The sequence below is a fragment of the Meles meles genome, chromosome 12 (assembly GCF_922984935.1).
Source record: "Meles meles chromosome 12, mMelMel3.1 paternal haplotype, whole genome shotgun sequence".
NCBI lineage: Eukaryota > Metazoa > Chordata > Mammalia > Carnivora > Mustelidae > Meles > Meles meles.
In genome coordinates, this window is record NC_060077.1 from 18,589,085 (window position 1) to 18,612,060 (window position 22,976).

Below are 22,976 nucleotides of genomic sequence, written 5' to 3' on the forward strand. Positions count from 1 at the left end.
TACAGTGTGCGACACTGTTCCAGGAGCCGGGGGTCCCGTAGGAGGAGAGAGAGGAAGGTGACCGTGGTACAGTTCTTAATTCTCGTCCAGAGCAAGAGGCAGGCAAGACGAAAAACAAAAGTAGGACGCAACCTGATTGGTTTTCTATTTTATCTAAATTACTCTCACGTAAGCAAACAACATCATCAAATTGCAGAGTGGAAAGCTGAAGGTTTATGTTAGGAGGTTGGTTTTACATCTCCCGGCAAAGGGGTCATGACAGTGTTGATCAGCACAGAAATACCCTGTGTCCAAGAGGCCAACGGGGGCCAGCACCTGGTGTCCAGAAGGAAAAGGGGAGACTCTCCAGAAGCAATGTGCAGGTCCGCCAGCTGGCTTCAGTGAGGGGAGAACACGGAGGACGCAGAGTTCCGGCCTCCCTGTACCCACAAGACCGCATGGGCTGAGCTGCAAGCAGAACAGGGTCCCTGAGACTCACTCCTAACACCCCAATAATGGCCTCTTCCCATGTTGGTGGCATCAGAAGCAGAAAGGAATGCGGCAGACATGCAGACATCAGGTCCCCAATCTGGGGATCTCCACTTTAGGGGAATCACTAGGGTAAACACGAGGAGGGATGTGAGCAGGGAACAGACAGCAGGGCAGACAGTGGCAGAGTGGACTCGGGCGTGGGGGTCCTGCTCCATGCTCTCCACCAGCAAGTCAAGCTGGGGGGCACTCCTGTGACCCCCTCTGCCCTCCGTGGTCTTACAGGGATGCCTAGCCCTAAGGAGATGGTCCTAGCCTCTGGGCGGCCTCAGGAGCTGTCTCGATTGCCAGCAACCACTCCGTCTGCCTTCTCGGCTGCTCCCCACCCGCTGTCCCCTGCACCCCGCTACAGGGCTGCCACCGACAGTGTCCTGTCCAGCCCTCAATGGACAAAACATGCCCCTCCCCGCTCCACGTCTGGTTGGCTGAGCCTCACCTCCCCCTCCCCTCCACCAAAGGGACAAAAGAAGGGCAAAGGCTCCCGGGAACGGCCCAGTCCCCCCGAGCGTGACTCCTCTCTGTAGGAAATGGGATGTTCAGTGCCTGAACGTGCTGTTACCCATCGCCTTCCCCTGCCGACGACCCCAGACCTTCGTGGGCACCTGAGAAAACATCGCATGAGCCCACAATGTGCATTTTACGGTCACGCCAGCAGTTCACAGGAGAACAGGGCAGGCAAAGTGAGTGAGCTCCTCTTCTAAACACGCAATTTCAATTCTAACATATTTGCTTCTTTCCTGTCTCTCCGTACGGCCTCCCTCATAAATGAGGGTGCGGTTTGAGCACCTTCTGTCTACCCCAGGGCACAAAACAATCATAAAAAACAGAATCTAGAAACTGCAGCATCAAAGTAAAATTAAATTTCGGGCCATAAGAAAAGGTGAAAAATGAAATAAAACTTCCAGGATTAAGGGGAAACTCATATTTAAAATGACAAGCGAAGTGAAAACCATTTCAGAGAGATTGAAAGACTCAAGATCCCATCTCCTCAGATGAGACGCGAGGCAGGAGAGGAGAAGTGGAGGTTTGCTCAGACGATCCTGAAATACAATCTCGTGATTTCCGAGGCTGCTAAGGTGCGCAGCTTGGGGAATCGCCCTGCAATTTCTCTTCTGAAAAGAAGTCTGATCCTATCAGAGAGACGTGCTCATTTCTCACTTAAAAACTTTCTAAAGCCTCCAGAATCCAGAATATTCTCCAAGCAGTGCCGGGAGAGAACCACCAAAGGTTTGCAGCGGATGCTAAAGTCAACAGGGCCAACATCATGAGTGGGTCAGTGGTGGCACCTGCCTGGGGGTCCTAAGCTGGCCTTCAGCAACCCAGGCTCCCCATAAAACCATTAGTGCTTTGAAGGTCCGGTTTCTCCATCTGCAAAATCCACATCTTGAACCAAAGTGTCCCTAACTCACAATTTCTGTGATTTTCTTAATCTGAGTGATGCTGTGGTCCCTCGGTGGAACTGAAGCGTAGCCTTCTTAGGCAAATGGTGTAAAATCACAGAATATCAGATCTTAAAATATTTCCCACTTGAAGTCACAGATCAGGCAAAGAGATACTCAGAGGACATCTGCCCAAAAACATAACATCTCTGATTCGAGCAATACCCAAATTCAGAAGCCTAGCCATCTCAAGCCCTAGCCATGATGCCATTTTACTTTATTTTTTTGAAAAGATTTTATTTATTTATTTGACAGACAGAGATCACAAGTAGGCAGAGAGACAGTCAGAGGGAGAGGAGGAAGCAGGCTCCACGCTGAGCAGAGAGCCCGATGCGGGGCTCGATCCCAAGACCCTGGGATCATGACCTGAGCCGAAGGCAAAGGCTTTAACCCACTGAGCCACCTAGGCGCCCCCATGAAGCCATTTTAAGTAAAGCTTTTGCACAGTGGCTTGGATGGGACGCTCTGCTCCTTGCAATTCTGGGACATGTGTTAGCAAGTGACATTTGGCATTTCTGCACTTATTAACTAGAATATAGCCAGAACTATCAGCTGGGGTCTAAGACAGGTCTGCAAACGGCAGAAATCCAGTTTCGATGGGTTTAAGCAACTAGACATTATTGGCTCACATTGTACAAAGCTAAGGAAGGTTCTTACTTGGGGCAGAACTAGATCCTGATGTAAAATGGCCACAGAGCATATAGGCCTCCCCCTCCCCTACCCTCTCTTCTCTGCACACACGGTACCCAGACAGACCACACATGGCAAGTGAGTGACCAGCTGGAAGGAAGGCTTATTTCCTGCAAAAGTCCTGGACTGAACTCTCTGGGCCCACATACGGACATATCGTTTATGGTTTTCCAGCTGCCTGGATGGTTACGTGTCACGTGCTGAGGCCACAGAGAGGGAATGTGGAGATTCCCTGAAGTGTGGAGAGGGAAGAATCCAGAAAGCAACCGAACCATGGACAGAGTGTTCCAGAAACAGAGAGGAGAGGCAGGTTCTTTTACCTTTGTGTGGGAAGTTGGGGGGCGGCAAGTCCCAGAAATGGGGACATTTAAAAGACCTAACAAAGGATGAGTATATCTGGATGGGCAGAGATAGGAGGGAAGGACCTTCTGGGCAAGGAAAGAGAATATGTAAATACGCAAAGACTTTTTTTTTTTAAACTATTTTGAGTATTTTTAAAATTTTCACTTACATTCCAGTAGAGTTAACATACAGTGTAATATTAGTGTCAGGTGTACAATATAGTGACTCAACACTTCCACACATCACAGTGCTCATCACGACAGGTGCGCTCCTTCATCCCCATCACGGTCCCCCCACCCCCTGCCCACCCGTCCCATCCCCTCTGGGGACCAGCAGTGTGTTCTCCATAGTTAAGTCTGTTCCTTGGTTTGTCTCTCTCTCTCTCTTTTTTTTTTTTTCCACTCTGCTCATTTGTTTTGTTTCTTAAATTCCACATGAGTGAAATCACATGATCTACCGATCTTAAATATCTTATTCACATATTTTAAACCCAGGAACTACTGTTGTTCTATAAATTGCACTGCACAGCCCCATAACGTTGCTCGCACAGGCCACCCTCCCTCTGAATGATATGCATAATAATCTATAAAGTCAACTCGTTCAGCCTGTTCCATCAACCCTCACAACGCCGCAGAAGGAGCTGAGGTGCAGGGACAGACAGCAGGAGAGGTAGAAAACAGGCTCAGAATTTCCACACAGTGTCTTCTCTCTGCTGGCACCTGACAGCCTGATACATTCTCCCTTTTGTCATCCAGGTTTTGTTTTTTTTTTTTTTAGGATTTTATTTATTTTTTATTATTAGAGAGTCAGAGATAGCAAGCGAGAGCACAAGTGAAGAGGAGATGGAGAAGCAGGCTCGCCAGTGAGCAGAGAGCCAGACACAGGGCTTGATCCCAGGACCCCGGGATCATGACCTGAGCCGAAGGCAGACATTCATCGACTGAGACCCCCCGGGCGCCCCTTTCTTTCACTTCTGAAACACAGTCATCCAGATAAGTCCTCCTCCCCGGATCCCTCATCCGATTCTCCCCTGTCTCTGGAATTCCAAAGCTTCCCTACCTCCTGCAGGTGCACCAGCCGCTCACGGTGACACGGGAGACTCACGGGGCCGGCCGCCCCTCTGTCACTTTTCCACATGCTCCACGTGGTCTACCGCCTACTTTGCCCTGCCTGCCCTGCGTGTGTGCTCCCTGGGACACAATTCTGCCCATCAGGCTCGTCATCTGAGGGGATGGAAGCAGTGCGGGAACCTCTGTCTGGACGTGGGAACGGCAAGAGGTTCCAACAGAGGCTGCAGGCAGAAGACGCCAGACACACAGCATGGAGGGCATGGAGGGTGATCAGCTGAAGAGGTTAACTGACGTCCTACAGTGCTCTTCCCAGTTTGGGCAGTGCTGTCCGGTACAGGAAAGGGGATGCTCTGGGAAACGTTCTCGAGGGTGGGCATGGAGGGAATGTTTGACTTTTTTTAAACAGTGGGGATATCGGAGGACAGGTCAGTTGGGTTCGAGGGCATTCAAGATGGAGCACTCACTGCGTGCTCGCTGACCCGTGATGACCCGGACGAGGAAGCAGAGAGGACACGGACACTGAGTGGCCTTCGTCTTAAAGCTCACCGCCTTTCTCCTCCTTCCCCTCCTGCTCACAGGGACCCCGGCACAGAGGAAGGGGCCCCTTCAATGACAGCTCTGGAAATTCCCACCTATGAGACCTTGGGCAGGTCGCTCCATTGTTTTGACCTGTCTTCCTCTGTAAAAGAAGGAAATAAGGATCTATCCCGCAGGAGTCATGTTCGCACTGAACAGAGGAGGTGGGCGTACCCAGCACCTCTGAATGTGAAGGCAAAGTACATACGTCAAATAAACTGTGGGTCATGGGACAAAACACCTGAAAGTAGCAATCAGGCATTAGAAACGAGCAGAGGGCTGGGGCCCGGGAGAGGTCCCAAGGCCGAGGGGAGCGCAATGATGCACTTGGAGGGCCCAGCCCCACTCCCGTTGAGCACCACTCTGGCCACGGCCAAGCCGAGGCAGAGACACCATGTTTCCGGAGACGCCAGCAGTCTACGTTTCTATGTGAGATCTCCTAATTCTAAAACAGTGAAGTAAAACATGGACGGGGCTGGACCTGCCTGCAGTTCAGCAGCGTGCGGGCTCTGATCACAAGTTATTTACAGAACCTGCTCCTCGGGGCAGTTAAGACAGCCCAAATGACTCGGGAAATCCTGGCCTGCTGTACCCAGATGAATGGAACTGCGAGAGCTCCCGGCCCCGAGGCCCCATGAGAAGGACCTGGCCACGTCTACTCCTCTCCCGCATACCCCTAGATCCCGGCAGGTCCGTGAGGCCTCCCATGAATGGGAACTTCTTTTTAAATGACATTTATTTATTGACATACAATCTACCTGTCATAATGCTCCCGTTGTGAGCACAGAGTTGGATGAATTCTGACACACGTCCAGCCATGCGACTACAATCCCCATCAAGACACAGGACACATCCGTCAGCCCAGTGGGTCCCCCGTGACCCTGGGTAGTCACGTCCCAGCCCCTCTGCCGCCCCGGGCAACCCTGAACTTGCATTCGGCCATGACTGTTGGATTGGATGTCTACAGAATTCCGTGTCCACGGAACGGTCCAAGATACACACTCATTCATGACTGGCTTCTTTCATTTAGTAAAAGTATTTCTTTTGAGTTTCACCCATGTTGTAGGTACCAAAACGGCATTGCTTTTTGCTTCTGAGTCTTACTCTGTTTACGGATGTTAGGACCTGTGCCCATCAGCTCACCTGCGGTGGACCAGAAGTCCATCTGTCTTGAAATGCGGCTGTTCTGGTGTGTCTCGGTGTCATCTGGGCGTGTGTCGTTCATAGCAGAGTGTTGAGTATATCTTCACATGCTTCTTGTGGGTGCCATCTGCGTATTTTCTTTGACGAAATCTCTGTTCAAATACTTTGTCCATTTTTTAAACTGGGCCGTTTGTCTTCTATTCTGGATTTCAGCCCTCTGTCAGCAATGTGATTTGCAAGTACGTTCTCCCAGCTGTGAACCTGCTTTCAATCTTGAAAACAATACGGTTCTGTGTTTTATGTACTGTTCCCACATCCCATTGCCTCATTTTATCCTTAGAGAAGACGTGGCAAGGAAGAGAAGACGCAGCATATCTTGATGGTGCAGGCGAGGACCAGAAGACGGAAGAAAGCGATGTACTGTGTTGCAGAGCTGTTAACGGACACCTACGGGCCCATCAGCGGATCTGCCGTATTTTCAACCACTCAGAACTCAATCTCCGGAATGAAGCCCCAGGAGGAAGAAAACTTTGTTCTTCTCTTGTTCCCTGGACTAACTCCAGAGCTGTATCCAGCACACACTAGCCGCTCAAAGATTGTTGGCTCACTCCCTCTCTCCTCAGAGTAAGACTCATCATAAGGTCTGATGGAACGAAAATGGTGCCTCACCCAACCTCGGCGTTTGCTGACTGACAATTCCCATCCCACCAGCATGAGACCTAAGGCCCGGCCACAGTGACTGGTCCAGAGGGAGGCACATGACCAAGGCCAGTCCCATTGGAGTGATCACTGGAGAGATACTCACTGCGTCTCCCCTACTGGACTGGAAAGCGGGGAGCTCTAAAGCTAGAAGGTAAACACCGATTCCCGGAGCCCTCCTGAGATCGCAGCTGGCACGGAGAAGGGCCAAGCGACAGAGAGAATCTGGGTGCTGATGCCCTCTGCTCAGCTCAAGCCCCGCTGGACCAGATCATGGAACAGCAGTAAGGCTAACCGTCCCCATGTTCTCTGAGGGTCAGGAGCTCTACAGCGGATTCACTGGGCTGAGATCCTCGGCAGGAGGAAGCCGGGGCTGCAGCCACCTGAGAGTCGTGCTTCTAGGGAACATCTCAAGAAGAGCAGGGCATGAGGGCAGTGACGAGCAAGCTTCGCAAGCCGCACGCCATCGCTGTGGTCTGCTCTGTCGATCGGGGACAAGTCACTAAGTCTAACCTACACATCAGGGAGGGTTGCTAGACTCCACCTTTGTAAGTGACGGCTGTCAAAGAACTTCTAGAGCTGTGTGGAAGCCACCACAGCAGCACACTCGAAGGTCCCCCTCAGATTCTGCTGTTTCAGGAGGCAATCATCAACCAACACCACCTCCTTGCTCATCCCTCCGTTCCCACATCAGGAGACCAGCTGGACCTGGGTTTTCTGTCACATTCAACACACAGGGAGAACCCGAACCGCTGCAGAGATCAAAAACATGTCTCATGATGCTAAGTGTGCCATCCCTTCCAAAACACCACAGCTGTCAAGGTACGGTCTGGTTTTTGCCACTGAAGACTTTTTTGCCACGTGCTGAACACGGGGGCTTCTTAGAAAATCAACAGTAAGTGTACACACCCCTCGGTGAGCCCACGTCGATGACATGGAATGATCTGTGTGTGCACGGGAGCTGCGTGAACGTGCAGGGCGGGTCAGGTGCCTAGCGACGTGCCCAGTGGTGAGTTAGGTGCCCCCTGGACACCACTAACCAGAACAGCTCCAACATACTCATCTGTGCAAAAGGACAATCAGTGTTTCGGATGGTTAGAGTTTTGCTTTTATCATACATTCTTTTGCCAGCTGTGACTTGGAAGCTGCAGCCCCCCCCCCCCCCCCCCGGTCAGGAGTGCAAGCCCCAGTGACAGCACTGATTATGGGAAAAGACGGTCCAGTGTGAGACAATACGATCTGTGACTAGTGATGTTCCCGGCTGCCCAGTGACGGCCAAACAAGACATCTGCTTTTTATTCGTTCGGAGAGACTCATTTCATCCAAGCCTTCCAGCGTAAACTGCTGCTTTATGTCTAGAGAGGCTCCTGGAGGAGAACGTTCACTCCTGCATCCACGAGCACCCCAATCCAGCACATTCTAAATCTGCATTTCCTCCACGAGCACCGTGTGTACGGGGCTACCCACTCTGTCTCTTAATCAGGATGACCTCGTCAAGATCTCCAGGCAACTTCCCAAGGAGGACACCATGTGGCCACATACGTCCCTGTCCCCAGGGTCAGAAGCCTGTGCCCTTGACCACATAAGCTGGCTACCAGCTCTCCACCATCGCTGGAACTCATTTCGGGAAAGACATGATGAACGCACACCTCCCCACTGTGCACAGGAATCACTGACTGATTGGATGGACATAGAATGCCAACAGCATGATTCGAATTTGGCATCTAAACCCTCGTGGCATCAGAGAGCCTTGCGGCATCTTCTGCTAATGACCAAGTGTGACCGGATGCGGAGGGGGTGTCAAGAACCCGGCAAAGTGCATCTCATGTGTTCCGTTCCTCCAACCTCAGGAGCCCCCATGAGATAACTGTAGCCATCGTGTTCATTTCGCCTGTATGGGGAGCGAAGATTAGGGGACCACGTGTCTTGGCCATGGCCACACGGCTGGTGGTGGCAGGACAAGCTCTGGACCTGAACTGTGGGAATCCACATTGCTGTCACTCGTCTGCTACGCTCTCTGAAATCCGGGGCGTACTCCCGAGTCAGAGGACCCTGAAGCCAGCGCCGTGACCAGCGACGCGAGCCCATGACCTGCCTCCCCGGGGCTGAGACCTCATTCAGTGCAGCTACGGGGAGTGAACGAGGGAAGGGTGCTCGGTGCCCCTGGTGGCTGCAGCAAGTTCCCACAAATGCAAGGGCTAATAATAACACACACTCCCTCTCTTCCAGCTCCAGCAGGCGGGAATCTGTCGCGAGGCACCAGCATGACTGGTTACGGCTGGTTTCACAAAGACTCCAGGGGAGAACCCACAACCCTGGGTGTTCAGCTTGGCTCCTCGTCCCCCTTTCTGATCCCATCAGATCCTTGATCCCACTGGATTCAAACCTCACAAGGACCATTAGAGTCTCATTATACTGGGTCTACTGGACAATCCAAGACAGCCTGCCAATTTCAAGACAGTCTCATAACAGGTGCCAGGAGCCAAGACAGAGACCTATTTTGAGAGGAGGAAGGAGGCATCTCTCATCCCATCCCAGGGAATGATCTACGTGACACACCTTTGGCAGGGTCTCAGTTTCATGGTCCACAAAATGGGAGTGAATGCTCTGCCCTTGGTGTTAGGAGAATGGACGGCAAAGTTTAGAGTGGTTACGGGCACAACACCTAGGAGAGGTCGGCAAATATTGGTTTCTTAACCAATGCAAGGGATCTGTGGTCATATCATTGTGTGCAGGTGGCTAGAAGCAGACATTGTACTTCAGTGGAAAGAGGTTTCCCTGAGGTTCTAGAACACATTCACACAGCAGAGGTGAGTGTGACAGGTATAGTCATTAGGTCTGGAGGACTTTGAGTCGGGTGCTGTGTCTGATGTTTCCACCCCCCAGGGCTGGCACGGGGTTCAGGACCGTCCTCAAGGAGGTCAAGCCATCCCATTGCCCTATGTTCAAATAGCGCTGGACAATAATAACTAAATGAAATTTTCCTTCTCCATGCAAAGTCCAATTCACATTTTCTTATAAATCCCGCCTGAGGCTCCTGCTACAATTTCTTAGGCTCATAACCCCATCACAAGGTCACTCTGAAATTAGTTTGGAGACAGTCTTCTCCGTGGCTGGCTCGGGTGAATAAAGAACAGGGGAAATTATGATTGAGTTTATTTTTTTGGATGATATTTATGCTTTGAAAAGGAAAATCCAACTTCTGATGCTATCAATGGTATTAGAAGTAGTTGATTTCTTTTGTTTTTATATGATTTTAATGTATGTTCTGGGGCTGTTATGTAACAGAACAAATCAATTTTAATTTATCTTGCTAAAAGATAATCAATGCAGGTTATAGCTCATAAGCACTGCAGGTACTTTCATTCTTGCGGTCCAAGGAGAATTTAGTATTATGTCCTTGAATGGGAACACAAAAAAGGAACAATGTATGTGATTGCCGAGATGATCAGAAGACAATATCCGAAGATGGTTCTTTTTCCAAGAGTCAACAATTTCACCAATGCCTGGACTGTTTCCCTTCACGTCAATCCTGACGTCACTCTTGAAGGAAATGCGTACATTTCTCTAAGGCACGACTGTAATAACAAAGAAATAGTTCCCCAGGGTATTTTTGTAATTAATAAAACCAATGCAAGCTTCTGGTAAAGACTGGCAAATGCCAACAAAGGTAAGATGGAGGCTGTGAGACCCGCGAGAACGGACGTCACATATGACACTGACCTCCTGTATAATCCAGGAGGTTCTGGATTATAGCACAGAGTAGGTTCTCAAAAAAGTCTACAGCTTGGGGGCACCTGGGTGACTCAGTGGCTTAAAGCCTCTGCCTTTGGCTCAGGTCATGATCCCAGCATCCTGGGATCAAACCCCGCATCGGGCTCTCTCCTCAGCTTCCCCCTCTCTGCCTGCCTCTCCACCTACTTGTGATCTCTGTCTGTCAAATAAATAAATACAATCTTAAAAAATACAGTCTTAAAAAAGAAAAAGTCCACGGCTTGAATTTAGGACAAAATAAATATCATCCATAATCTCATTGTTACTGAATTTTTCCCGTTTCACCTTCAGCCTTTTGACTATGTCATATGTGTGTGTGTGTGTGCACACGCGCACACATGCATGTACACAGACAACTGAGAGCACTTTCTTGTGCCAATAAATAACTGAAAACACCATTTTATTAGCCAGGTTACATTTTGCTACGTGACTACGCTAAAGTCGCTCAATTATTCCTCTATCCTTACTAGTTAGCAGATTCCAAATTTTTATTATTAATGGAAATGTGAAAACCTATACAAAGCCTATGCATTGTAATTCTGATGACTAATTCAGGATTAGTTCCTAGAATACAGGACCCAAAGAGGGATGAAACATTTTAACAGATCATGGTACACACACGGACCTACTGCTTCTCTAGATGGGAAGTCCCAGGAAGGCTGACTATTTGTAACTATAGTTATGAGAAGTTGTAATATAAAATATCTTTCTCAACTGCTGCACAGGGAGATTGATGTGTTGAAACCTATTTTGTTCTTTAATTGCGTCTCCTCTCATTTTAAAGAACCTGAACTTGTTTGAAGGACCGGCCATTAATCTGGGGCCCAAGGAGATGGAATTCAGGGGTCTGTAAATGTGGATGGGGAAAGTGCATTTATATTATGATTATAATATATATATACTTTTTAGCCGAACTGAAAATTGAGCACACCCGTCAATAAAGAAAATAGGCAAGAGCCAGAGCTGTGAGGACAGTGACTTCACCAACCGAACTGGCAGTGACCTTCACGTCGTCTTGAATTTGGAATACATACTTCAAAACAGAGTCCGCCTTTCACATTGTTTAAAATCACGGTGGTGATGAGATGGGCTCCTAGGCTTCCTCTGCAGGGTGTTAGGAAGGAAGCACATTCTACTGCATCACAAAAAAAATTTTTTTAAACCGTGTTTCCCTATTCCCACCCGCCTTGGGTCTGCTATGAGTTTGATTCCATGAAATGAAAAACAGTATTTGGAGAAAAGATTCCTAGGCATGAGGGAGCTGCCAACGCAGTCCACGGCCCCAAAAAGGATGGGGACCCATGTTTAGCGGTCACTGTGGGGCAGTCAGGATAAAGCACAAGAGACAACAGATAAGACATGTCACGTGCCGTGAAGGGCTCCAGAAATATGGGCCAGGGGGTGCCAAAACTGGACAGGAGGACAGCATCAGGCTGTACCCAACATGACGTAGTGGGCATTGAATAACACACGGTGGACCCTTTCTAGCCTGGGGCACAACAGCCTGATGCTTCCGTAAGACCCGCGACCTGTCCACAATGACACAGACGACACAGTATTCAGTGCCCAGCGCAGGCAGTGGAATCATCCTAGAATTCACTCATGCTGACGTCTTGCATGATGTGGATGTTACGGCTAACTTCGGCACCCAAGTGATCCTTGTTTCCACTTTGGGGAAGACAAGCTCCCTTCTGAGGAACTTTACTTGCGCTGGAGAGCATGGAATTCAAGGGCACAGGCCATCATGCAGGTGGGCAGGGAAGGCGAGCGCTCGGCAAAACGTGGACCGCCTCCAGCGATTTCCACCTGTCATCCCTCCCTTTGAATGATTTCGCGGGAAAGCAACCATCTAAGCCCACAAGTGCCCAGTGGCACGTGCTGATGACGTCCCATGTCTCCATATCAAGGCAAACGGGCCATTAGCATTTACCACCCATGGCACACGGCCTCCAGACACTCACACCATCACGTCCCTTTCTCAGGGGTCCATGCTGGTTTTCTCCATGAGGCTCTGTTGTAATAAGCACTGACACACCAAGCAAAATGCCGTTGTCATCCAGGTTCCAAGTGCCTCCAGGAATGGGTCATCACAACCACCTCCTGCAAGCAACTCGGGATCTGAAAGTTACACGGGGACCATGCTACGTGGTGACAGACAGAGACGATCCCAGGGACTGACGCTGATGTCAACGGAGTGGAAAGACATTTGCTTATGCTTACAGAGTCCCAAATGATTGCTGCACATTTTGAAACCGACCCTGACCTGATTATATCCCAGGCTGCCATCTGTCCACAACTGAAACACCCACTCTTTTTTTCTCCCTGGAATATTTTAGAATTCATATTGTAGTCAAGAGGCCATGACCTTGTAATGAGGCTGAGGTCATACATCTTATTTCTGTGGTAGGAAAACTAGGTCTACCTTTAGGACAAAGAGGAAGGATCGAGAGCCCCCACATTTACCGATCAGCATCTCCAGTCCGATGAGATACCTCTCTTCAAAACAGTGAGATAAAAAATCTCCCAGTGCTGGCTGGCCCCTGCATCATGTCCTTGGCCTCTGATCACTGAGTATTTGCACTGAGGATAAGGTTCCACTGAGAAAAAGGTTTGAAATCTCCTAAAAGAGCAAATTCATCTATAAAAAAAGAGGAAAATAAGAGTAATTCAGGATATAACGAAGTCATCTGGTGCCGCGAACTTGGTGGACCCCAGTGAGAAGTTGAACATGAACTGCCGTGACATGCTCTAGAAACAGCACGTAAGTGGAGACTAGAACACACCAGCTCCTGCTTCTGTGCTCTCGCCCCCAGCAGCACGCCGCCAAGGGTCAGCCATGCCCCGCTCACGCACACGGGGAGCTCTTCTCTGTCGCTGGGTCCTGTTCCATGGCGAAGGTGTAGCTCAGTGTTTTAGCCACTCACCGGCTGGGAGACACATGGATTGTTTCCACTTTGGGCTATTTTGGAAAATGCAGTATTATGGAGACAATCCCCTTGGAATTAGGGAGGTGGGAATTCACAGCAGATGAGTTAAAAAAAAAAAAAGGACTTTCTGGTAATGGAAGTTTGCTCTGACACCAGATTGTGGTGACAGTTGAAGTTTTCCAAAACACATTTAACTGCATACTTCACATGGGTGAATTTTATGATATATAATTTATAACTTCAAAGCTCCAAAAGAAAGGAAGGGCATAAGTAAGAATATAACATTCCGTGACCTTCTTGCCTCCTTCTCCAATGAGGCCTAGAAGGAGAAGGTATGCCAGGCTAAGCGATGACAAAATTAACCACAAGAGTTAAAGGCGAACAAGTCCTTGGGGAGACTTCTTGAACTAATTGGCACACAGCACGGAAGCAGAGAGCTGTCAGAAGAAAGGCGCTTTTAGACATGATAGAAAATCCAAAACTTCTACATTTAAAAATAAAAGAAGCCATCCTGTCCAAGAGAACAATAATCAGAATGAAATTTTTAGAACCCGAGAAACAAGATGATATTTTTCACAGTGGGACTATAAATTAAGCTACTTTGGATGGATCCTATAATTCTTGTTTTGTTTCTTTTTTTAACGTTCCATGAAACAGTATTATCTTTCTAAACTGCTCCCCAGGCCTTCAAGAAACAGATAATCCAAACACTGCGTTTGTTTCACGAAGCTGAGCACACCAGGGAAACGTGGAGATGCAGGATATCTGCAGGTGCTCCTGGGAGCAAGAAGGCAGAGACCAGAGCAGCCCAGACAGCTAAAGGATCCGAAGGCTGGCTCTGCCCTGGAACATCCCCCTCACCCTGAAAAATATCTACGGTATGCAGGGATCCATGCACCTGTTGTGCAGTGAACACCTATGAAAACAATTATGACCACAGAGACGCGTTACTCTTAGCAAAGGCAAAAAAAAAATGCATTTTGCATTATGCATATATCCCTATCATGCATATGTGCAAGTATAAAGAGAGACAGGACAGAGCGAAATACAGATAAAGATACAGATATAGAAGAGACAGAGATAATGATACACGGTGCACAGAGAAACAAACAGACATATTTTTCCCCATTGGACTTTCACTGATAATGTTTCCCACCTTCGGAGACCAGGACTCTAACGGCTGTGCACATATGGTGTGCACACGCACACACTCAGGAGCACACACGCACACGCGTTCCCTCCCCATGCATCTCCAGCTCAGAAATGTATATGAAGGTGAAGAGCTGTCTGCGGGTTTCTAGATGGGTTGTCGGTGTCCCGTGAGACATGGCTGCTATGACGCTTCTGCTGATTCCAGGGAATGAATGCCGAGCTGTCCTTGGGCTGGCGTTGTGAAATCACACCCAGCCAGCAGCCCAGCCTCGACTGGGGTGCCCGGCAGCACAGCGTGTGGCTGAAGCACTTGGACGCAAATACAGCGAGCGGCGGGACCTGATTGTCGCTGCCCTTCAGTCGTTACTCACGCCATGGCCCTTTGTTTTGTGGCGGGGGCGCCAAGGGCAGCCAGCGACTGAGCTGGGCACGCCCCGGAGGTCCTACCGAAAGCAAAGGCAGCTTTTGCAAGTAAGGACGAGTGGCGCTAACTCAGGGCTGTCGTCGGCTGAGAGCGGGTGCTAAAAATTTAATTCTAAATCCGGCACTCTCCTTGCAAAGGGGAGATATTAACTATCAAACATATGGACGTAGTAAAAGTAAAGCAACACAAGGGTAAATTAAGGCAAATCTCGCCCTTCCCAGTGCTTCTGCATAATGGGATTGGGTCGGGGGGCGGCAGTCGGGAAATGGTGAATGAGTCCGCCGAGGTATAATTTCACAGAGAACTGGGCTCCTCATTTCCCCTTCACTGTAATGTCATGTGCCGGAATTGTCATGCCACCGTGCTCAGTCTGTATGTTTCTTATGGAAGCAGCACAAGGAAAATTCCATTTCCCAGGACAGAAAACGCAGTGCGTTCTTGGGAAGATCCCGGAGCCGTCTCCTCCACGCTCCCCGCACTCCTCCCTCCGAGCCGTGCACCGAGGCTAGACTTCCACATAGTGGCTATGTCTCACCCCATCTCTGTCTGTAATAACTCAGTGTTTTCCTCAAAATTAGGCCAGGTCCGTGTGTCTCTCCTGTAACTACCTGGGAGGTTACATCGGACCTGGTACCCAACCTTCCCACTCCCCACCGCCCGGATGTTCAGGTCAACCTAAGGCTGCCACACATTAAGAACTAGGTCTAGGGGCTCCTGGTGGCTCAGAAGGTTGAGTGTCTGACTCTTGGTTTTGGCTCAGGGCAAGGTCTCAGGGTCCAAGAATGGGGCCCACCTCAGGCTCTGCGTCCAGTCTGCCTCTTCCTTTGCCCCTCCCCCTGTGCTCTTTCTCAAATAAATACCCAAATAAATAAATAAACAAACAAATAAATAAATAAAATCTGGATGCACATATATAATCAGATCTAAGCCATTCCTCACAACGGCAGAATAAGATTCCCCCGTATGAATGTACTGTTTTTTAAAAAATCAGTTCACCTCTTGATGAACATTTAGTTTATTTCTGGATATCAGCTATTTTTAAAAAATATAGCAACAATGGGGCGCCTGGGTGGCTCTGTGGGTTAAGCCTCTGCCTTCAGCTCAGGTCATGATCCCAGGGTGCTGGGATCGAGTCCTACATCGGGCTCTCTGCTCAGCAGGGAGCCTGCTTCCCCCTCTCTCTGCCTACTTGTGATCTCGCTCTGTCAAATAAATAAATAAAATCTTTTTAAAAATTTTTTAAAAATACAGCAACGAATGCCACTGGACACATCTCTCCATGTCCATAGTCAAGCTTTAAATGGGCTGGATGTATCTAGAAATGCAATCGTAGGGTCCTACAGTCACACATCTTAAACATTAGTAGCCAGATACTGACAGATCTCCGAAGTGCATGAAGCATTTTATAATCCCCCCAACACATTGCTACAAGCATCCCCTGTTCTTCCTCATTCTCAGAAAAGCACTTTATTATGTGCATCTTTTCTTCCCCCCCCTGCAATACGATTAGAAGAAATGATATCCGGCAGTGCTGGAAACAATACCTCGGTCTGTTGTATCCCTAATGCAGAAGTTATTAAAACATACTTGAATGGAAACGCTTCTGACAGGTTCTAAATTCAGACCCAATCCTCGATAAAACCTCCACACACGACTAACGTAATTCATCTCGCACTCTAGGAAATTTTCATTTAGAGTAGGGCAATAAAATAAAATCCTCCGCGATCTGGGAGGATGTGGGGATGTGAGCACCTTACATTATATGCCATTTTAACACTCTGAAAACAATTAATAGATGGTTTTCTTAGCAGGGTGCTCTGCATTATTTCACTGCGTTCACACATGGGATCATGAGAGTTCAGCAAAGGCTGACCTCGCAATGCTGGTATCAAAGAAGATGATGCTTGACCTCTTAGTACCTCTCTGGTGACAGGAGATGGCTAGCATAAAAATGAGAAATACGTATCAGATTTCCTGACTCTCATGCTCTGTGTTCTTTTTACTTTTTGGAAAGGAATCACCATTCAAATGGTAGTACGCTTGCATATCGTAATCCTTAAGTCAATGGTAACAATGTTGCAAGCATTTCAGGCATCAAACAAACCACAGGTGCACAGGGAACACATACCATTTTGACAATTTTATACAGTCGTTTCAGGCTTTGTTGTGGTTAAACTTGGGTTCTAGATGTCTCACTGTCTCACTGAAGACATACCGCCAGAAAATACAGCTAATCGAATTATTACATTAATAAAAAATCAATCTCACAATCTTTATTTTCCATCGCTGCGTCTGTCATCTTGCTACAGCTGACAGCAGTGAAGTGCGATCATTTAACACTTCACTTCTTTTTTTTTTACGATTTTATTTATTTATTTGACAGAGAGAGATGGTAAGAGAAAGAACACAAGCAGAGAGTGGGAGAGGCAGGAACAGGCTTCCTGCTGAGCAGGGAGCCCAAGGCGGAACTTGATCTCAGGACCCTGGAACCATGACCTGAGCTGAAGGCAGAAGCTTAATGACTGAGCCACCCAGGTGTCCCAACACTTAGCTTTCCAAAGCAAAACAGAACAGTGTTCAATCTATAAGCTCTCCATTACAAGTGATTACTGCCTGAAATAAAGAGGCCAGATCTTTCTGGCTTCAAATCTGGGCAACCCAGCAGATGGACACAGCATCCCAAAATAGTCCCTATCCCATTGCGCAATGACAAGGACAAACATCCAGGACTCTGTTCAACAATTGTCACAGTGCACGACAGCTGAATTTTTTTCTGTTTTCCCTACCTTATCTTTCCCTAATTCAAACCAATCCACGTTCACTAGGGGAATTTTCAGAAACAAACACCGAGCAAATGACGGGGAAACGCATGCGTCACACGTGACGTCACCACCTGGGGATGAATGCGGTCTACATTCTGATGGATCTGGTCTTGATTTTTCCCGCCCTCTATGGATTTAAAAATCAAAATTGGCATTCTCTTGTAAGCTCGTTTGTAATATTATTAAGATAGAATTCCTACGTTTTCAAAGTCACTATTTTAAAGTGTAAAAGTGAGTGGCTTTCAGCATATTCACAGCGCGATCCAAGCAGCCCCACTACCAACCTGCACGATACCTTTCTTACTTCCGAAAGAGACTCACACACACCGCTCCCCAGCAAACATGAGCTGCCGAGTCACAGGTCTGAGAACTGGGTGGCTTGAGACACGTCATCTGAACGTGGTGTGACGTGCTCAGAGCTGGTCCACGTTGTGGATGGGACAACACCTCTTTCCATTTACTGCAAGCAATGTCCCATTGGAGGGGGGCATGTCACACTGTCTAATCTGCTCACCTTTTGGCTGCAGTGGGTGCTGCTGGTGTGAAGGTTTGTGCAAATTTTTTGTGCAAAATTTTTGCTTTCAGTTACCCTGGGTGCAGAACTAGGAGTGCTGGACTTTCTGGTGAGTAGGTTAGTTCCGCCTGAGTGTACAACTAGCAGTGCTGGACTTTATAACCAGGTTGGCTCCGCCTGGGTGTATAACTGGTACTGCTGAAGCCTGTGGTAATTAGGTTAGTTCCACCTGGGTGTATAACTAGTACTGCTGAACCCTACGGTAACTAGGTTAGTTCTACCTGGACACATAACTAGTACTGCTAGACCCTGTGGTAACTAAGTTAGCTCCCATGTTCCTGTGATCATTCTGTGTTTATACTCTTGTTTGGCTGGTTTTGGGGGTGGTCTCTCTTCCTTTCCACTTCTCATGCTCTCTTCTGGAGTTTCTTTCTCCTGAGGGTTTTGCCCAGCTACACGGATTCGAGTTTCCACAGCCAGGAACCTGACGGTCACGGCATTCCCGCTTCTCTCCATCCTCCTGATCTTGTGGCTTGTCCTGCTCGCACCTGGATCCATCTTCTCTGACCCGAGTCTGAGAACACTCATCAGTGTTTAAAACCATCTCTGTTTCATGCAGGCAGCTCTGCCCCATCTCTGGTTTTCCAGTGTTGTACCTGAGAACATTCTCACGTGGAATTCTCAGACATCCAGTGGGGGCGGGGAGGCTGGAGCAGAAGCCCTGCCCCTCCCAGAGAGGAAGCCTTGTCAGCTCTGCGTGTGCACACGCACCTGTGCACAGCCCGCTATCTGCCTCAGGACCCGGTCCTGACTTTCCGTGCCTGGGTCTCCACTCAGCCTGGCTCTCCCTCTCTGTCTCTCTCTCTGTCTCTCTCTCTCACACCCGTGGGACTGATGCCCTTGACACCCTCCTTCAGCTCAGTCCCATCTACACCTGAACAAACTCTGTCCTAACGTTCTTGCTGGTGCACAATGTTTCTGCTGCATTGCTAAGGTGGGTCGACCCACCCCATATTCTCTCTATAGCTCTCTGGAAACCTCCCCAGGAGCTGGCCGAGTGAAGGATATCTCCAGGTACCACGTGCTTTTTCATCATCCTACTGGAAATCCCATAGCATCTGCCCTTTAAAAACTGCTGAGAAAGAGGATTTGGGATGCCAGATCCTCTTGGTCTGTTCTTCTGTCTTCGGAGCAGAAAAATGATGTAAGCTGGACACACCAGTGTTTGTCAGCAATGATGTTTCCCACTTGCCTTTGACGTCTGGTGCAGCCACTGAGCTGAGTCCTAGCGGAGGAGATGCAAGAGGAAATTGGGGGTTGTTGGCATGATTTCCAGGAAAGTTGCTGGAAGGGAGCTGACCCAGCCAAGAAGAGCTTTTTCTATAGGGCAGATGTGATGACCGGCACCCCAGCAGTCATCTTAGTCTGTGAGGACATAAGCCCTGCACCAGTGTGCCAGGCAAGAAGGAGAGATGCCTGGGACCCTGAAGGGTTGGGTAGGTAACGTACATCAGGCTGCTTCTGGGTGAGAAAGAAATAAACTTTGTCTATTTCAGTCACTCCTATCTGCATTAAAAATTAAATAATCCAATAATCCAAACAGAGTTACAGATACACTTATTGATGCCAGAATAGTCTCACTTTGAATATACAGTCATGACTTGAGTCATGTCTGTCTCTATTTGAAATATCCATTATTTTTATGGCAGTTCATGTTCTTGAAATATATACATTTTAAAGCAAGACTTATTACCTACGATAAAGTTAACGTCAGTGTCCTATACAACAAGTAGATGATAATTATGGGAAAAAAAATAAATTCTAGCTGTGTACTCTCGCGTGTGTACGATCTGCTGGCCGAGGAGAGACGTTACGTACAAGTTGAGCACTCCCACCAGAAAAGTCTTCCTGGAGAACCAAAATCCATGGGAGCAAATGTCATTCAAATTTATTCAAACCCGTATCTATGTTACCATCTAAAATGATTTATGCAGCAACAGTGGCAAACTTGGGAAAACACTTCTCTCTGTAGAGAAGAGAATGTACATAAAAAATAAATGGCTTCCGTTACACACTGGTCTCAGTTTACCTTGTGCTGTGCCAGTGAGGTTCTAAAAATGCAAAATGCATTCGGATGGGCAAAGCATTTATTATTCTGGTCTGTTCCATACTAGTTCCTGGCAACACTCAGTCAAGAGCCCCCAGAGCTGTGATAACATTCATATGTTAACACTATGATGATAAGGTTTTGGGCAACCAAACCTCTCCAGAAAGGGAAGGATGTATTTCAACTCAGATAAGAGAGCGTCTCTCCTTCCTGTTGAATTCATCACTACCACAAGTGTCTCCTTAATCCATAAAATTACACCTGTCACAGTGACTTAACTCCATTAACATGGCTTCGTGATCCATGGTGAATTATTAGCAATATGAAATCCATGACTCTCGGGCTAATTAAGATTGCCTCTTTGCATTCTGATGATCTGATTCTGACTTTTAAGAATAACTTAAAAAAAACATTCAAAGAGGGCAGGGAGAATTTATAAAGCAAGACAACTTCGGAAGCAAAGCCTTCTAATGTTAAACTATCCACTCTGTAATACATTTCCAATGATTCTTTGGATAAATAGAAATGGTTCTCCTCCCAGTCTGCTCACGACTGGAGCTTGGTGTGTCTTCACTGAACACCGTGCTGACAGAAGTAAAATGAAAAATTCTGAAGTGAGGAGAAAAATTAGATATACTAATGAATATATCATATTTTAAAATGTCGATTCGGCTGTATACATTTTATTAAATGGTAATACATGCGCAGAGGGAAAAATGCACAGTCCAAATGGTTCACAGAATTATGTGACTTATGTTCCGCCTTCTCCCCCAACTTCTTGGCACCTCACCCAGAAGAAAGCATAGTGGCCAGATCCTCTGCTCCAAAAGTACTGTCCTCTGGGGTTTCCCCCCAAACAGGCCTTCAATCTACACCCTTTTCTGCACCTTACTTTTTAAAATAGGTGTACTGGAGAAGAGGCAGCCCCCAGCACAGGTAGGGACAGAGATGAAGTATAATTCTAGAACCGTGGCCGACGAACGTTCACGGAGAGCCCCACGTGCAGCCCCCTCATTCAGCAGAGCCTTCCCAGCTATGGGGGAAGAACTGGATTCCACAAACGTAACCCTCCCCATCCACACGTGAGCACAGATGAATCCCATGACACTGTGTGTGAACATGTGTGCGCATGCTTAAACACCTGTATCGAACATGTATCATATGTGTGTTCTGTGGAGTGGGGCTGCATGGATACAGTATCTTGTCACGGACACAAACACGTGGTGAATAGATACATAAGTAATATACTGTATATCATTATCACGTTTAACCTACACAGGCGCACAGAAGTGTGCACCCCTATGGGTGCATGTGTGCTGTCCCCGACCATTGGGACCCACGGTACGAACCAGAGAATGTACATCAGAATCTATGAAGGGACAAGACATGTTCTCCACAGGGAATGGCATCGTGACATCAGGATTTTGAAGGAATAACGCGCTATTCCATTGGGGGCACTTGCTTCTGAAAGAAGACACGGGTAGAAATAAAAGAAACGGCAAGGCCCATACACTGGTGTGTTTCCATGTAGTTCTGCTGATGCTGAGTGTCTGTCCCACTTAAAGAAGTGTTCAAGCCCTTTGCTTGACCGAGGAAAAGCAGCTTACACCCTAATGGGGATGAGGCACCTTGGGAAAGTCTCCTTACTTCTCCTCCAGGCCCAAAGACAAACTAAATTAGTTCTTGGCCAGAAATTGAAAAGCAAAAAAGCAAAACAAACAAACAAACAAAAAATCACAAACGTTTAAAATGGTTCAAAGCTGTTCACATTTCATAGAAAACACCACAACTGCTACTATTAATAATAACCCACAGAGGAAATGCAAGAAAGAGAGCCGAAAACAAAACAGACTGGGTGAGCTCCTTCCTCCTAAATCCCTCTCCTCTTCTGGTAAAAAATACCTGCTTTCCTACTACCTACTACCTACCTGCCCGTCTACCTAACGACCTATCATGTATCTGTCCACGCATTCATCCATCCTTCCTTCCTCATTTTTGCTAACTTCACAACACAAGAAAACCTTTACTGAGGTTTCAACCTTTGCTTCCCAAATCACATGACTGGCACAGACATATTTGGATGTGTGGACAAGTTTAAGTTCATCATGTCAACTCGTGAGCCGTTCTGTTATTCCATAGTTAGCACAGAACTCAAATCCACATTTCTTCCTTTTCCTCTCATTTGCTCTACAAGCAAATCTTCAGGAAAAACTCTTAGAACACCAATCACAAAAGGAAGGACATGAGTGAGAGCCTGAGGATTGACAACCTGAAGCCTGGTGCTCCAGGAAAACAGAAGGTGAGAAGGAAGACAGAGGGATCCCGAGTCAAACTGTTCCCAAACTGGCGTCCAATGCTCCCTGATAACAAACCAAAAAATGTATCATAGCCATCAGTAGAGACTCACGTTCTCGATATCAGAATAAGTAAATGGAAGTTTTTCCATTTTTCCACACACTGAGCTATGAAGTTTAATAACCTGATGCCAGGAATACCGTGTTACGTACCTGGGATTCACCTACTTGTAATTTTTCCAATTTTCGGTAATATGTAGAGCAAAAAAACCACCAGCCTGAAAGTGGCAAAAATATGCGACCAGACTAGGAATTCTCTAGAGCCACAAAAGAGGTTTCAGAAAAACAGGAATAAATCAGGAACCACTGAGCGTCTGAGTATCTCTGCCCAGCTGTGAGCTGACGGGTTCTAATTGGGTGGGTCTCAGACGCAGATTCGAGTTTTAATTTGTCTCTATAGAGTGATGCTCAATGC

General features: G+C 47.7%; 1 protein-coding gene across 1 annotated transcript in view; it reads right to left on the reverse strand.

Annotated features, from left to right (window-relative positions):
* The window catches only part of TMEM132D (transmembrane protein 132D), a 597,103-nt gene that overhangs the window by 296,524 nt on the left and 277,603 nt on the right, over nucleotides 1–22,976 (reverse strand). The window lies entirely within an intron of this gene.